This window comes from Zingiber officinale, chromosome 1A (assembly GCF_018446385.1).
Source record: "Zingiber officinale cultivar Zhangliang chromosome 1A, Zo_v1.1, whole genome shotgun sequence".
NCBI classification, from domain to species: Eukaryota; Viridiplantae; Streptophyta; class Magnoliopsida; order Zingiberales; family Zingiberaceae; genus Zingiber; species Zingiber officinale.
Window position 1 is genome coordinate 119,796,303 of NC_055987.1, and position 17,998 is coordinate 119,814,300.

The 17,998-nt window shown below is 38.5% G+C and overlaps 1 long non-coding RNA gene across 3 annotated transcripts in view; it reads right to left on the minus strand.

Annotated features, from left to right (window-relative positions):
• LOC122029468 overlaps positions 1-1,145 on the minus strand; it is a 62,095-nt gene extending 60,950 nt beyond the window's left edge. For all 3 annotated transcript variants that reach the window (XR_006125073.1, XR_006125072.1, XR_006125071.1), the window contains exons 1-2: positions 429-1,145; positions 99-251 (exon numbers count right to left, since the gene is read on the minus strand). This is a non-coding gene — a long non-coding RNA (uncharacterized LOC122029468). The remainder of the gene's footprint in view (positions 1-98; positions 252-428) is intronic.
• Between the last annotated feature and the right edge of the window lie 16,853 nt (positions 1,146-17,998).

Here is a 17,998-nt window from a genome sequence, read left to right on the forward strand (position 1 = left end):
AAATCATACCAATCTACCATAATTTTAATAATGAAACTCAATCCCAATTAGGGTTAGGAAACCCTAATTAAATTAACCTAATCATTCCACATACTCACCTAGATCCAAACGTATCCCACTGTCGACTCACCCATTACTCGAACTATAGCCGGAAGAAGATGACGCTGCTATCCAATAGGTATTGATACCCCCTTTCCCTTCAATCTCTAGCTAGAACAGGGTTGGCCACAACAGATCAATCTTCCCAAAATCTGCAATATATACACATCAAAAAGATATTCAATACCATTTTAAACCTTATATTGAAACCGAGAATCAAATCTAGGTTTAGTACTAACTACCATTCCAATTGCCAGAAGTGGTATCGATCCAACGAATCATAACAAGAATAAACTCATTTCGACATTAAACCAATTCTACACACTTACCCCAATCCAAATCTGTAGTCGCTAGATGAAGGATCTAGGCTGCCCTGATGATCGGAAAACCCTCCACTCAACCCCACAGTAGTTCAATGAAGAACCCATGTGCTAGTGTGAGGAAGAAAGTCTCCACCTCAGATTTGATGAGAATATGGGGTCATTATTGATTGTCTTCCTTTCCAAATTCGGAGGGGTAACGGATCTCCGACTGACATCTCAGTCACACAAGGGCACAGCGCCAATCTGCCTCTCGGTAGTAGCTAGCTTGATCTTGACCAAGACCCAACACCCAGTGAAGGTGGCTCGACGACATCGAGCGAATCGGAGGGGGGGTGCTGATCGAAACAGAGATCTTGTCCGACGGTGGAGATCGGGAGAAGACGACTGGATAGGCAGCGTTCAGATGGCGCTCGGGTGGCGCTCGGGTGGCGCTCAGTGGCTTGGAGCGATCCGTTGAACTTGATCTCGGCAATGATCGTTAGGGCTCGAGATGGGAAAAGGGCGTTGGTGATGGGAGGCAACAACAGACAGGGATGGCAGCGTCGGTGGCTGGCAGCGCCGGGCAGCGTCGGTGGCTGGCAGCGCCGGGCACCGACGTCTCTCGGTCGAGGTGGCACGACTACACGAGAGGGAGAGGGAGAGGGAGAGGGAGAGGGAGAAGGGCAAGTCGGCGTGAGTGGGAGAGGGAAGAGGGGATCAGGCAGAGTATTAGAGAAGGAGAAGAAACCTAAGTTTAAATAACTTAGGTTAATTAATCTTAACCTTAGCTTGAGACTTTCTTTAAGCCCAATTAATTCATCCCCTTAAATGTGTCATGCAAGTTCCGTTTAACTCCCAAAAAATTTCTAAAAATTCTTGAAAAATCCAATAAAATTATTTTTCCAATAACACTTATTATTTATTTATCGTATCTTATTATTATTATTATTATTATTATTATTATTATTATTAGTTTCATAATTAAAACGATTTGTGGAGTTTGAAGTTCGGTTTTAGATTTGACTTATATTTGTAACCTAGGTCAAGATTACTATTTAACTTTTCTAGATAGTTTATTAATTTTATTTTTCAAAAAATTATTTTATTTTTCTAATTTTTTAAGACTTAAATTTCAATTTTTAAAATTTTGAAACCCTATTTAATGTAGAATTCAAATTTTGATTTCTGTAGGTTGAAAAATTATTTTTCAAATTCTTATTCTTAGATATTAAAAAATTATTTTCTAGTTTTTTAACGGATAACATCTCCCCTGTAATAATGATAAATAAATCCTGGATACATAACCACATTGATGTATAATAATAATATCTACAGCCCACATAGTTGGAAAACAAACACAACAACGCAGTTGTATATGTATCCCACACGGCTGGAAATAATCACAACCATGTAGTTATATAAGCAACTCACACGGTTATATTAAAAACACAGTGGAAGGCAAAAGGAAAATCTATAAACTAAAAACAGCAGACTGCTAGCCAGCTAGGCTTTACACAACTACAACAAAACAAATACAAGACAACACATAGCAAAACTCCAAAACAAAGTCAAATTATACAATGGCAAGTTCACAAATTCATAATGCAAGTAAAGTAGGAAACAAAACCAGAAACCGTCCTCGGATAGGATACTAAATGACTCCACAATCGTCTATATGCTACCTAAAAACATAAAAGTATAAAAAGGTGGTGAGTCCGAGTGACTCAGCGGATAATAGATATAGACAATGCATGGTCAATATAAAACATGGAAATCAAAGTATATAGTCTCAGTAGGGAAATAAAGACATGGTCATATATGACATAATCAATGCACATAATTGTAACTGATATAATCAATGCACATAATCATAACTGACATGATGATTGCACATAATCATAACTGATATAATAAATACACATGCTCAATCTAGATCTAACATGCATGATATAGTGACCAATAAACTCACTAGGAATCAGCAATAGATCAGCTCGTAACACCTGAGTAATATAATTGGCAGGATATGCATATATGATAAATGAACATGTACGAAGCATATCAACCATATGCAACAATCATATCTCAAGCAAATACAACAACCATAAGTAAATGCAAATATATCCTCAAAAGATGTAGTGTGCATTATATGCATATGCACATGCTTGCAACATGTCACTCCCGCCCACCCCTCAAAACACTACAGCCCATGTGTAGTCAAAAGGCCAGAATAATAATAACTGTACTACCCTCCAGATACTACTATAGAGTGGCTGAGGCAGACAATTCGCTAAGTAGTTATCTCACTACATAGCATCGGGGTCCCTGACTGTTCACAACACTAGATATCACTACCCCTGAGTGGTCGGGTGACACAACAGGACCCAACTCCAAGCTACCATTATCCCTCAGTGGTCAAATGGGTAACTAAAAAAGATTGAGAATCCGCTCAACCACAAGGGAGACATTTGATTGTCAGCATGCAGTGCAATGATGGACATGATGTAATAAATATGATACAAACACAGTCATCATCAATGCAATAACACGATCAACATAAGTACCTTCAGTACATGATCCATCTAACACCTATATCTATATGTATGGGTAGATCCAACTGGTGTCTACTAAATAATAAATACAATAAATAGCAACACCAGACACTCACACCATACACTTACGCATCCTACAACGTAAGTATAATTAACATGATACCTCCAATATCACACTAGACATATGATCACTAATATAAGTATTATCAACATGAATCCTCTAATAGTATACATCAGACACATGTGAACACATGACATAGGTACAATCAACATGTGACCTCCATTAGTAAACACCAAACATGTGTGTACACAAAACATGCAAATGGACAGTCAACATGGTAACTCCTACAGCACATACTAATCATGGGTACACTCAACAATATATGCATAATCATCATGTTAACTCAGTCAACAGGACATCTCCTACAATACATGCTCTACATGTGTATACACAATAGAGCATAAATATCTAAAGCCAAGACTGTATATGAAATAACTAGATCATCTATAAGGTTAAGTAGATAAGTATCAAGTAGGATAACAAACAAATAAATTTAAGGTAAACCAACCTAATCCATTAATAAAAAAAATCATGCACTAAATTCAATGAACTAAAGAGACCAAGGAAGAAGTACCCACCTTTATATGTTGACCGTGCTAAACAATCCAATGTCAAGATGCTGGTCTCGAATCAAAGTCCTACAAATCACATGATGTATAGTTTAGCCAATCACATATGCAGCAACTAGCTAAATCCAAAACTCAAACTAATTATGGAAAACCCTAATCGAATGATTAACCTCGATTTACCCAAATCCATTGGTTTAATTAGGTTTAACTCATTATTACTAACTCCTTAATGGATCCATGTAACAATCCATCACTAAGTTTACTCATCATGAATCCAAATCCATCCCAACACATCACAATATCAATCTAATGAACCCGATTAATGATCATGTAATCATCTACAACAAACCACTCAACTAATCAACAACAAATTAATCCACAGATAACCCTATTATCAATCATGCTTTCACTCCTAAATTCAACCAATCTCTAATTAAACAAACTACAACCGATCACAAACTTCATCAACTCATATATATTAATCAATCCAATATAGACATGAAATCCACCCTGACTAGTATCCAAGGTCAACTTACCCTAATTGGATTGCTCCTCCATCGACTCATGACCAGAGAACCTTGCTGCCAAAAAATGGTGGCTCGAGCTGTTGGTCGCTCTCAAATAGTGATGCTCAGATCTATAATGGAGCTGCTGATCTCCAACACAAACACTCCAAATCAACAGTAAGTATAAACCAAACCCTCACATTAAGCTAGGGTTAGCCGATTACCTCAAGTGTGGCAACAAGAAGGCTCCATGTAAGGCATTGCTCGGTCAGTGCTCAATTGATCGGGAAAGAGGAGAAAGGATGGTTGATCTAATCTCTCACGCGGGGGCAACAACTGATCTGCTCCTACTATGACAGGGGAAGGAGAGGAAGATTGGCGGTGGTGGATCAAAACTAGAGCACTGCTCCGAATCGGGATGGTGGTGATGCTACTTGGTGTGAGTAGGTTGAGAGAAACTAGCCACTGCTCCTGTCGCAGTCGTGACTTGCACTAGAGGTCATGAGGGCTAAGCCAAAGGCCTCCAATCCTTCGTGGTCTTCAGCGTTATCGCCCAACGGCCAACGATCGTGGCACACAAGGAGATGGTGAGCAGCGAGGAAAGAGATCGATGGAGAAGGAAGGGGAAATTGGTGAAAATGGGTATGGAATTGGGAAATAACTTAAGTTTAGATTTTATATACCTAGGTTAATGAAATAAACCATAGGTTTAATTGAACCTATCAACTCTCACTTAAGGGATATTCCAAATAAGTTTTCTCCAAGTCTAATAGATTTATCCCCTCAAAACGTATCATACAGACTTCGTTTAAATCCCAGAAAATTTCTAAAAATTTTCAAAAAATCTAATAAAGTTATTTCTCCAATAACACTTATTATTTAATTTATCGTATCTTACATTCTCCCTCACTAATAAAAATTTGGTCCCCAAATTTATTGTTCAATTCAGGGATCCTTATCTAAGCATAGCCACTGAGCAGCACACTCATGTAGTATCATGAACAAATCTCACACCATGAGGGTTTAAGAGTTTCCTTTTAAAACTACACAATGATCTACTTCCAGGCAGATAGTGGTGACTCTGTGGGTTATGAGCCACCCTACTTTCTCTACTCCCATACTACTGTCTAGCTAACTATAGGTAAAATCTACTAGACATAAATGTTCCTCACAACTGCCTCTGAAATCCATAACGCATGTTATTAGCAGACCTTCTAATATTTGTAAAGTTCCCTCAGATTATCCATCTGTCTGAGGGTGGAAAGTTGTACTAAAGTGAAGCTTAGTACCCATGGCCTGCTGTAACCTCTGCCAGAATTGTGATGTGAATGTTGAATCTTTATCCGATATGATACTCATAGGTATGTTCGATCGAGACCGCGCTTGGGGGAGAGGGGGGGGGGGGTAAATAGCACTCGTGGCTTTCACGCGTTTCGGATTCGGAAAAACTATCGAGTAAAGCAGCAAAATAAAAGAGACACAAAAGAACACCAAGCTTTACTTGGTTCGGAGCCTTGGGCGACTCCTACTCCAAGGCCCGCGATCGTTGATCGCTTTCGATGGGCAACAACTATAATATCATTAAAGTGTTACAATTTAAAGTACAATTAAAACAGTAATTAAATGTACCAACAACAAAAGAATATAGCAAATTTTGAGCTCCGGGTCATCGGCGTCAAGTTGTAGCTTTGTCGGAACTTCTTGTTAGCAGCTGGTTGCAGACAGATCGCTTGATGCTTAATTTTTTGAGTTGCTGGTCGAAGTGACCTTAAATAGGATGTTGAGGGCGCCTCCAAGTCCTCATGGAGGCGCCTCAAAGGTGAAGTTCTATCCCTCTTCCTGCGCTGTAATAAGCCTCCGCTGCCTACTGCTTATCCTACCTGGAGGCGCCTTCATTGCTCCATGGAGGCGCCTCAAGCCTAGCATCCAAGGCGCCTCAGCCTCCCTCAAGGGCGCCTCCAAGCTTGCTACGCAGGCTTCTTCTCCTTTGCACCCGAGGTGCCTAAAGCTCCATGAGAGCGCCTCGGGTACTATTTATCCGAGGCATGATATGCACTTTAGTCCTTGCAAAATATGTGAGTCCACAAACCATACACATACCCTGCAAAACAAAGTTAGCATGATATAAATATAGTAAATGAAATATTTGACAGTCTCCGGACTGTCCGGTTCTGACTTCATATTTCTGACAGGAAACCCTAGGTCGAACCAACGCCTAGTGTTCCCTCTTCCGGGGAACGCGTCCTCACCTACTCCACTCAGGAGAGTATACCTATTGCCAGTTTGATCTTCCAGATCGACTGGACTTTTGCTCAGTGCCCGAGTCTTCAGGACTTTCTGCTGGGCGTCCGCTCCATGACCCATCTAGTCTTTCCACCTGATCCACGCCACTGGGATTTCCACCTAGAGTCCTCGACTCTAGGACTTTTGCCCGAAGACCTCGCCCCGCCAAGACTTTCCACATAGGGTTACCACCCCCTATGACCTAGGGTTACCACCCCCTATGACCTAGAGTTACCACCCCCTAGGGTTTTCCACATGTCTAACCGCAGTTAGAACTTTCCTGAAAAGCTCATTCAAGCACATTAGATAATAATTAAATTTAACTTTGAATCCCTTTTTCCATTATCAAAACTAAGATTCGATCGTCGGATGCTTCCCACATCAATCTCCCCCTTTTTGATTATGACAACTGAAATTCAAAGTTAAGCAACATATTGTAATAAAGAGAAGAAGCATCACTACCATAAGCACAAGCATAAGGATAGCACAAGCACAAATTTAGCACATACAAAGCTCCCCCTTAATAACAGCTCTCCCTTTAGACTATAAAAATCTAAAATTTTCAAAATTTCTTTAACTTTCTTAGACTCTCCCCCTTTTCCATATATTAAAAATAAACAAGAGAGAAATGAGTGTAGGCCTTAGCATGTTCTAAAAAACTTACTTAGCTTTAAAAAGATTGAAAACTTTTAAATAGAGGAAACACTTTGGTCATACTTAGCTTTTTAGAATTAATTTTCTTGTTAAAGCTTTTTGCTAAATGAAATCAAAACATTGATTGATAACTCGGGTCAAATAATATTTAGTTAAGTGAATTATTTTGAAAGTAACTTAGCTAATTTTTGAGATACACTAAACAAAAAAAACTTAGTCAAATTTGAAAGAAAAAAAATTTAGAAAATAATACTTAGATAATTTTGAAAAATGCTTAATTTGAAAAACTTGTAAAATTTTAACTAAGGTCATTGTCACTTTGGAGAATAAACCAAATAGAAAAATATTCCTAAAATCCAAGCCTGAGTAACTGAAATTCCTTGGCTACATGTCTAACCATTAGTTACTAGCTGATTACCTAGAGGGCAACAGCTTTCACTTGGCTAGTCAAGTTAAGTTAGTGATCCAGTTATATTTGACTAAGTCTGGATAACTTAACTCGATTACTTTTATTTTGGTATTTATTGTCCAGACTTACTGCGATGCACAGAAATAAGCATTCTGAAGTCTAGACTGTACCCTATGCATCTCACCCCATTCTAAGTGTTTCAAACACAAACAAGTTATGTCTAGTGTGTTTGTGAGATGCTCTGGCTGAAATATAGGGGAACATGATTTTTAGGGTTAATGCCTAGGCTAAGTCCAAATTGTGAAAATCTAAGAAATTGGGATTTTTGAAAATATCATTTTTCCTAGAATTTTAAAAATAAGATCCTATAAATCATAGCAACAACTAAGTACTAAGTTTTTGAAATAGAGGTACTATTAAGCATAAGGAATTTTGAAAGAGTAAGTACGACTAATCAAATATCTAAGCAAACAAAGTACTAGTGAGATGTCCAGGTCCAATATACAATGCATGGAAAGATAGAATCAGGTAGAAGGATCATCAGCTGGAGGATTGTCATCTGGTGGTGGGGGTTGCTCGGGTGCAGGCTGCCCCTGATGAAGAGAGGTAAAGCCGGAGGCTATCTCTGCGCGAAGTATGTGAAATTCATCCAGGATAAGCCGTCATGTCTGTGCGGACTGAACCTCTAGACGTGTAAGTCGGTCCTCGATTAATAAGGAGGTGGATGGTTGTGTCAAGGTCGAGGGCCCTGCCAAAGTGGAGGGTTGTCCATGATATCCTCGACTGTAAACTCTAACCAGTCCTCTCCCTCGATTGGAGCGAAGAAGGCAACAAACTCGTCGTCTGCCTCGGGCTCTATCGGAGCAGCGACTGGCTATAGCCTACCTCTCCAAGCTAGGATCCCCTCATCGGTGACGTCAATGTAGGCTAATCTAAGATTATGCTACCCTAACTCATCATAAGGCCTCAGAGGGATAACTATCCCTTGGGTGGTATCAATCCCAAGGGTCAAGAAAATAGATGTCAAAATGTGACAGTAGGGCATGTGGATCTCAAGGGACGTGACTAAACTAGATGCATGAATGATGTTATGGAACATATGTAATGCTATATCTATGTCTAAGTGTTGGCATAATGCATATAGGAAAAAGGAATGTGAAGGTCACATCTTTGGGACATCCTGAGATGTGATCGGCAAAATACATGCTATTAGGACTCTGTACATAACATAGTCCTGAATCCTAAGAGAGAGTGACCTGAACTCAGTCAGGACCTCTGGTCTCTCCTCCCCAAAAAAATACATGCAGATAGTGTCTAATGTAATGTGGGAATAGGAGTCACCAAATGGCAAATCCCTAGCAGGGTAACATAAAAAGGGGCATGCAGATGATCTAAGCTCTAGACTAGTGCAAATCAAGGAAGGGGTAAACTGGATATCCTGTCCACCAACTCTGGTGGAATAGGTTAGGTCATCAACCTTCTCGAGGTTGTTGAAGAACTGAGCACATAGGTCCTGATTTACTGCATTACTACAGTAAACCAGTTTACCAAGCTGATAGTGTTCTATCATCTGGACTATAGGCTGACAATATTGAGCAAAAATGACCTACTCAAGTACCTAGGCTTAATAGGGAAAAATTTATGTCTGGTGAACTCAATCCTATGCCACTCTGAGGGAAACCTAGGATCGGTGGAAGGTATACTAGCGAGAGCAGGACCAATGTTTCGTCGTTTCCTGTTTTGATTCAAGCAACCCATACAACAAAGGAATGGATAAAAATAATATATACAAACGATAGATAAGTTAAGATTATACCTAGGAGGCATTCTGAGATTTTAATGGAGGTAGAAGGAAGAAATCCGAGGTTGAAGGCGCCTTGGATCGTTGTTGTTCGGCCAAAAAATGAATTGCAGTGAACTCTCTGTTCGCTGCATATGTCGGCATTGAGGGTGCCTTCAAGCTCTTTGAAGACGCCTTCAATGTCGCTTTGAAGGCGCCTCGGACTCGGTCTGAGGCGCCTTAGTGGTTTCTGGCGGGAATCTTCCCGCCGATCTTGAAGGGCGCCTCTGCCATAGCAGAGGCGCCTTCGTTTGGCGCATTTGAGCGTTTTTTTTAAATAACTTTTTTTAAAAAAGATTTTTTAAATAAGTTTTTAAAAGGTTTTTTAAATAAGTTTTTAAAAGAATTTTTAAATAAGTTTTTAAAAGAATTTTTAAATAAGTTTTTTAAAGAATTTTTAATAAGTTTTTTTTAAAAAAATTAAATAAGTTTTTAAAAGAATTTTTAAATAAGTTTTTAAAAGTTTTTAAATGAATTTTAAATAAGTTTTAAAAGAATTTTTAAATAAGTTTTTAAAAGAATTTTTATATAAGTTTTTAAAAGAATTTTAAATATATTTTTAAAAGAATTTTAAATATGTTTTTAAAATAATTTTTAAATAAGTTTTTTAAAAGAATTTTTAAATAAGTTTTTAAAAGAATTTTTAAATAAGTTTTTATAATTTTTTGATTAAATGAATTAAATTTAAATTTAGCCTAGATTCATCTCACCCGATATTACGTTATCAATCAGGGAACCTTGAGTAGCTTTATGAAATGGTTATCTTTGATTTAGATTATTTCTAAGGATTAATTTACATTTGAGTTAAACTTAGGTTTTCCAATTAGTTAACTAAATATACATTTCGAAGATCAGCTCGCAGGTTGTGGCGAGACACTAGGCCTTCTTGGATATGAGATCATTCACCACTTCTAGACAGAGCCTTTCAAAGAAAATATATATTTAATTTCCCTTTTGAAAACCCTAGGTTTAACTAAACAAGTGTAAATTACTCCTTGATCCTTAAACTATCCTAAATCTAAACAGGTAAAAAATAAAAAAAACAAACATCAAACAAGTTTATGTAACAATGTAGATGGTTTTCCTATTGGCTCCCCCTGGATCATATCCTCGATATGGTCTATCAAGGTAATGAACTTGATCCTTGGGGACCCAATATTGATCAGGTCCAACTTGATTGACCAAGTCGGACTTAGGTATCCATGCTTGGACTATTTTTCTATTTGGTCTGTTCACTAAAGATAGATAGGATCGATATTTCTTTTTAGTTTTAAATCCTAATCTGGATCTGTTGTACATTACTCTTTGTTTTCCAAGAATTAGGTCAAGGTTCTTGGAACCCAAAGAAAACCGTTCCAACATTTTCTTCAAATCCTTGACCTGAGTTTTCAAGCTGGAATTTTCTTCCTCAAGCTTTTGGACTTGAGTTGAATTTTCAGTCTGAACTGGGTCAAGCAAGGATTCAAAGTTGGTCACTTCTTTAAGGGTTGTTACATCATTTAGAAGTGACTTGATCCTAATATTTGATTTTGCTAATTTTCACATTAAATAATTTACTAAATTGTATAAATGCAGGATACTTACAGTGGGGGCAGGCCCTTCAGAAACGGATACGGGTCCGTGGCTTCTCTCGGACTCAACTTCCGATTTGTACTCGCTTCCGGATTCGTTGATGTAGTCCCGGCCTGTCATCGTAAGAAAACTCGTCTGTTCGAGTTCTTCGTCATCGGATTCTTCCGAGGATGACTCGTCCCAGGTCACCTTCAAAGTCTTCTTTTTCCGTTGCTACTTCTTTGCATCCTTTTGATTTGGGCAGTTGGTTTTGATGTGCCCCTTCTAATTACAACCGTAGCATGTCACTTCGAATTTTACCTTTGACTTCGGTTGAACCTCCTTGGATTGAATTGCCTTCTTGAGGTCCTTCTTGTTGAAGCCTTTCTTTTTCTTGTAGAGTTTCCTTAGTAAGTTGACGAGTTCAGTCGTAAGTTTGTCGTCTTCATCGTCTGAGTCAGGTTCTTCTTCTGACTCTGGTTCGGTTCTGCGCTTCGATCTCGGTTCGCTCATTCTGCTACTACCTGCAACCAAAGCTATACCCTTCTTGACCAGGTGTGCATTAGTTTGCTCATGCAATTCAAATTCAGAGAAGAGTTCATCTAATTTAATTAAAGATAAGTCCTTGGATACCTTGTACGCATCTACCATGGATGCCCACAAGGTATTCCTAGGAAAGGCGTTGAGTACATACCTTATTACGTCTCTGTTCTCCACTTTCTGTCCTATTGTGTGGAGTCCATTCAGCAGGTCTTGAATTCTGGTGTGAAGCTGGCTTGCTGTCTCTCCTTCCTACATTTTGATATTGTATAATTTATTGAAAAGCAAATCTCGTTTACTTACCTTGGTGTCTGATGTACCCTCGTGTAGTTGGATTAGCTTTTCCCACATCTCCTTTGCACTTGAGAAGGGTCCTACTCTGTTGAGTTCCTCCTTTGTCAGACCACACTGGAGTATGTAGGTTGCCTTTGCGTTTGCTTCTACTTTCTTGATTATGTTTATGTCCCAGTTCTCGTAGGTACCGGTTTGCCAGTGTCGTCAAGTGGGAGTTCGAGGCCTGTCTTGGTGATCATCCAGACTTCGAACTGGGTTTGCATGTACGACTCCATTCGGCCTTTCCAGTAACCGAAGTCTTCGCTAGAGAAGAGCGGGGGGCGGACTGTAATGTAGCCTTCTTGTTGGGCCATTGAAACACTTGCACACACAAAAACAAAATGATCTGTTCCAAGACTTGGTCTTGGATTAGTAGTGTGGGATGTATATAAAAAAGAACACTAACTCGAGTGGTGTTGCACCAACTTCGAGAAAAAAAATGATTCGAACGAAGAAAATAGATCGGAATATAGAAATTATACTAATTCCGATCGACTCCGAAAAACTGAAAATACCACGAAAAAGTGCTTGATTAGTGGTTGCACCAAATCAAAGTTACCCCGCTCTGATACCAATTGTTGGATCGAGACCGTGCTAGAGGGGGGGTGAATAGCGCTCGTGGCTTTCACGCATTTCGGATTTGGAAAAATTATCGAGTAAAGCAACGGAATAAAAGAGACACAAAAGAGCACCAAGATTTACTTGGTTCGGAGCCTTGGGCGACTCCTACTCCAAGGCCCGCGATCGTTGATCGCTTTCGATGGGCAACAACTATAATATCGTTAAAGTGTTACAATTTAAAGTATAATTAAAACAGTAATTAAATGTACCAACAACAAAAGAATATAGCAAATTCTGAGCTCCAGGTCATCGGCATCAAGTTGTAGCTTTGTCAGAACTTCTCGTTAGCAGCTGGTTGCAGACAGATCACTTGATGCTTGATTTTTTGAGCTGCTGGTCGAAATGACCTTAAATAGGCTATTAAGGGCGCCTCCATGTCCTCATGGAGGTGCCTCAAAGGTGAAGTTCTATCCCTCTTCCTACGCTGCGATAAGCCTCCGCTGCCTGCTACTTATCCTGCTTGGAGGCGCCTTCATTGCTCCATGGAGGTGCCTCAAGCCTAGCATCCAAGGCGCCTCAGCCTTCCTCGAGGGCGCCTCCAAGCTTGCTATGCAGACTTCTTCTCCCTTGCACCCGAGGCACCTCAAGCTCCATGAGGGTGCCTCGGGTACTGTTCATCCGAGGCATGATGTGCACTTTTGTCCCTGTAAAATATGTTAGTCTGCAAACCACACACATACCTTGCAAGTCAAAGTTAGCATGATATAAATACAGTAAATGAAATATTTGACAGTCTCAGGACTGTCCGGTTCTGACTTCAGATTTCTGACCGGAAACCCTAGGTCGAACCGATGCCTACTATTTCCTCTTCCGAGGAACGCATCCTCACCTACTCCACTCAGGAGAGTATACCTGTTGCCAGTTCGATCCTCCAGATCAACTGGACTTTTGCTCAGCGTCCGAGTCTTCAGGACTTTTTGCTGGACGTCCGCTCCACGACCCGCCCAGTCTTTCCACTCGATCTGCGCCACCGGGATTTCCACCTAGAGTCCTCGACTCTAGGACTTTCGTCCGAAGACCTCGACCCGCCAAGGCTTTCCACATAGGGTTACCATCCCCTAGGGTTTTCCACCTGCCTAACCACAGTTAGAACTTTCCTGAAAAGCTCATTCAAGCACATTAGATAACAATTAAACTTAACTTTGAATCCCTTTTGCCATTATCAAAACTAAGGTTGGATCATCAAATGCTTCCCGCATAAACAAGGTATACTATAAAGTCTAGTGATCTCTCTATAGAATAACTTGCTAATCGATCTAAAGGATCTGACCTACAGATCAGTAGAAAGTGAGTCAATTTAGTTAACCATTCAATAATTACCCAAATTGCATCATATCCTCTCCATGTCTTGGGTAATCTCACAACAAAAATCATCATAACATGTTCCCATTTTCATTTTGATATCTGAATATACTGGAACAATCTTACTAATCTCTGATGTTCAGCCTTCACTTGCTGACATACTAGACATTGTGCTACAAAAATCCTTGATATCTTTCCTCATGTCATTCCACCAATAGGAACGCTTTAAGTCTCTATACATCGGGCAACACCTGGATGTAACGCAAATCCATATCAATGTGTTTCCTAAAGTAAGTCCACCTAGATAGGATGTGACTCAGGAATATACATAATCTCCCACAAAAATAAAGAATCTCATTCATATCACACGAGAACTCAGTCAGCTGTCCTGAGATTACTCTACTACATATAAGCCGAAGATGCTGATCACTAGCTTGAGCCCTCTAAATCTGCTCAACAATAGGTAACTAGCAACCATGGACACCAATGCCCCTCGCTTTGTCTGTCTCTACTCTACTAATCACAACTCAGAAACTCTACACCAATTCATGTGATCATAACCCGGTGATAAGCCAAAACTCCCCAGAATTTCCTACTTAAAGCACATTAGCTTTCCTTAGATGGTAGCTAATGGTGCAATCATAATCCTTCCAAAATTCCATCCATCTTCTTTGTCTAAAGTTCAATTCCCTTTGAGTAACCAAGTACTTAAAGCTCTTTTGATCTGAGAAGATCTCAAAAGTGATCTCATACAAATAATATCTCCAAATTTTCAGCACAAAAAAGATAGCTGCTAACTTCAAATCACAAACTAGATAATTCTTCTCATGATCTTTTAGTTGATGAGAAATATACAATACTACTCTTTCATGCTAAATCAAAACTGCACCTAACCCCTAGTACGAGACAACTGTGTAGAGTACAAATTTGTTTACACTAAAAGGTAATATTGAAATATGTGCAGTTATCAGCTTTTGTTTCAGCTCCTGAAACTGGACCCGTAAACCTCTGTCCAGATAAATTTCATACCCTTCCTAGTTAATCAAATCAATGACACAGCTATGCTGGAAAACCATTAACAAGTCCCTGATAATATCCAGCTAAACCAAGGAAATTATGAACTTCCTATACTGTTTTCGGCTATTCCTGGCTTATAACATCCTCTATTTTTCTGTGGGTCCACTAATATAATCCTACTAGAGATAATGTGTCTCAAAAATTCCATAAAAATAGCCAAAAAAATGCAATTACTTAACTTCGTATAAAGATGTTTTTATCGAAACATCTCCAGAACTATACCTATACGAAGATGTTGCTCGTGATCCACCTCGGATCAGGAATATATCATCATATCCTCAATGAAAATAATGACAATTGATCTAAAACCCTAGGAATACCTAGTTTGTCAAGTCCATAGAAACATCTAGAGAATTAGTAAGCCCAAATGGCATTACCAACAACTCATAATATCTGTATAATGGACACACTAAAATGTAAGATCACTGATATTAGGTTTATAATTTGATCACAAACTGTAAGTCATCAAATCTATAAATATTACATACATGCTACTCCCCATGTCACTATCAACAACAAATACCAAATAATAGGCCATCAAGTTAAGTATTCATTAATAGATCATCAGAAAATAACATATCACAATATCTAATCTCACAATTTCCACCAATCCCAAATCATCCTCAACATCAATCTACTTATTACTTCCCACACAATGATAGAGAGAAAGAAAGACATCCAACCTTCAACACCCACTTCCAATAAATTTTAAGATATTCACCATGGGTCAACATTATATGTCTATGTTGTACCACTACAAGGATTAAATACAGAGGAGAACTTTATTATCGTATATCTTCAGTGAGACAGACTAGTCATGTCCTCACAAATCTAACTTTCAATGACCAATTCTCATCATTCTAGGTACTCCAATATTCACAATAAAGGAATATCAATCTAAAATCAAAAGGGTCACTTAACTTCTTCTTTAAGAGTCTACCCATTAAGAGTGTATCACCGTAACTCTCATTGTCATGCCCATAAATATTCTCTGACAAATGTTGACAAAGGTCAAATACTCTAATCTGTATATAAACCTCAAGACCTTGGGTAAATGATCATATGGTCAAGGTCATGAATTGTTGATGGAGATAATGTTAGTTGAGTCGACTAATCATTGCCTTGAAATCCATTATACTACGATTGCTCCACCTAAGCTATAGGATCCTCTAGTAATGAGCCATGCACACAAGGATAGAGGAGCACTATCACTAAATAGTTGGTCAAAATAACTGTCAATTGATGCTCTTCCTCTCAAAAATTTATCATCTTATATTTCCACTCAATAACAGTTGGATTTCATAGGTGTTAATCAACTAACACCACCTACTCTACATCTTTGTGGATCGTATTTCTCTATGTATCATCGACGATATCTAACCATATCCGATCAGTCCATGAGTTAGGATCTCTCATAGAATGGTGTTAGGCGAGTCAACTAACCATCGTCTTATAAACCATTATGCTTCCGAAGGAGGTAGAGAAGTACTCTCTCAAAACACCTCAAAATAATCACCAAGTGATGCCTTATTCTCCAAAATCATCTTCTACATCTTCCTTCATGTGGTGCCTAGTCACGTAAAGGATAAGCAGCTAACTTCATCTTTTTCGCATCAGTACAAGTCATATATTCGAATGTACTCTCCATATTATATACCCAAGTAACGACTATATCTCGTAAGTGTTAAGTATCTAGCTATATACTTTTCCACATCAGTAGGGGTCATCTATCCAAGTGTATCTTCTAAGCTACCTAACTAGGTGCATACAATTTATGGTCAAAGTCCCCATAAAATAGGATACATCAATCCTCTATAAATTGATCAAGCCAATAATGGTGTACATTTAATTCAGTCCTTTCTACGTTTGTACCAGTCATGTACTCATATATGCCTTCTAGGTTATCTAACTAGACACGAGAAATCTATGTATCAGAATCTCCATAAAATAAAGTAAGTTGGTCTTCTACTGACCAAACCAATAAGAGTAAATCAATCCTCTACTGACTAAACCAACAAGAGTAAATCAGTCCTCTACTGACCGAACCAACAAGAATAAATCAGTCCTCTACTGACACAACCAACTAGGGTATGTGACTCTAACTTTTGCCTAACTGGTAGTAACAGGAGCTAGTACTACTGGTGGTATGGTATAAGAAATTCCTTGAAATTGTAATCCCTGATCTCCAATAGGGTCTGATAGACCTAAACAGTGGCTAAACCACACATGATAAATATGCTACAAATAAATGGATAAGTACCAATAGAAGTGTATGATAATAGTATATAAACATACCTCCTATAATTTGGAGATATCTTGTACCTGTCTGGTCCCAAAACTTGAAAAGTCATATCGAGAAAATAAAACATGAAATCCAAAACATAGGAAATAAGCCTCGTAAATATGTGGCTCTTATACCAATAAATTGTCACACCCCAGAGGAGTTCCAGTTCGACAAACGGACAGTATCTCCCCTGTAACAGCAATAAATAAAACCTAGATACATAGCTATATTATTGTACAATAATATCTACAACCCACATGGCTGAAAAATAAACACAACCATGTAGTTGTATATGTAGTCCACACGGCTGGAAATAATCACAACTATGCAGATATATAAGCAGCTCACACATCTATACTAAAAATACAGTGTAAGTCAAAAGGAAAACTCATAAACCAAAATCAACAAACTACTAACCGGCTAAGCTTTACACAACCACAACAAGGCAAATATAAGACATCACATAGCAAAACTTTAAAATAAAGTTGAATTATACAATGCTAAGTCCACAAATTTGTAATGCAAGTAAAGCAAGAAATAAAACCAAAAACTGTCCTCGGATGTGATGTGGTATCGACAGACAGGATACTCCAAGCGACTCCACAATCATCTACACACTACTTGAAAATATAAAAGTACAAATAGAGTGGTGAGTTCGGGTGACTAAGCGGGTAATAAACATAGATAGTGTATAGTCAATATAAAACATGAAAATCAAAATATATAGTCTCAGTAGGAAAATAAGGACAAGATCATATATGAAATAATCAATGCACATAACTCTAACTGACATAATTAATGAACATACTAATAACTAATATAATGACTGCATATAGTCATAACTGACATAATAAATGCACATGCCCAATCTGGATCTAATACGCATGGTAGGAATCATCAACAGATCTGCTCGTAACACTTGAACAATATAACTGACAGGATATATATATGTATGATAAATGAACATGTATGAAGTATGACAACCATATGTAACAATCATATATCAAGAAAATGCAAT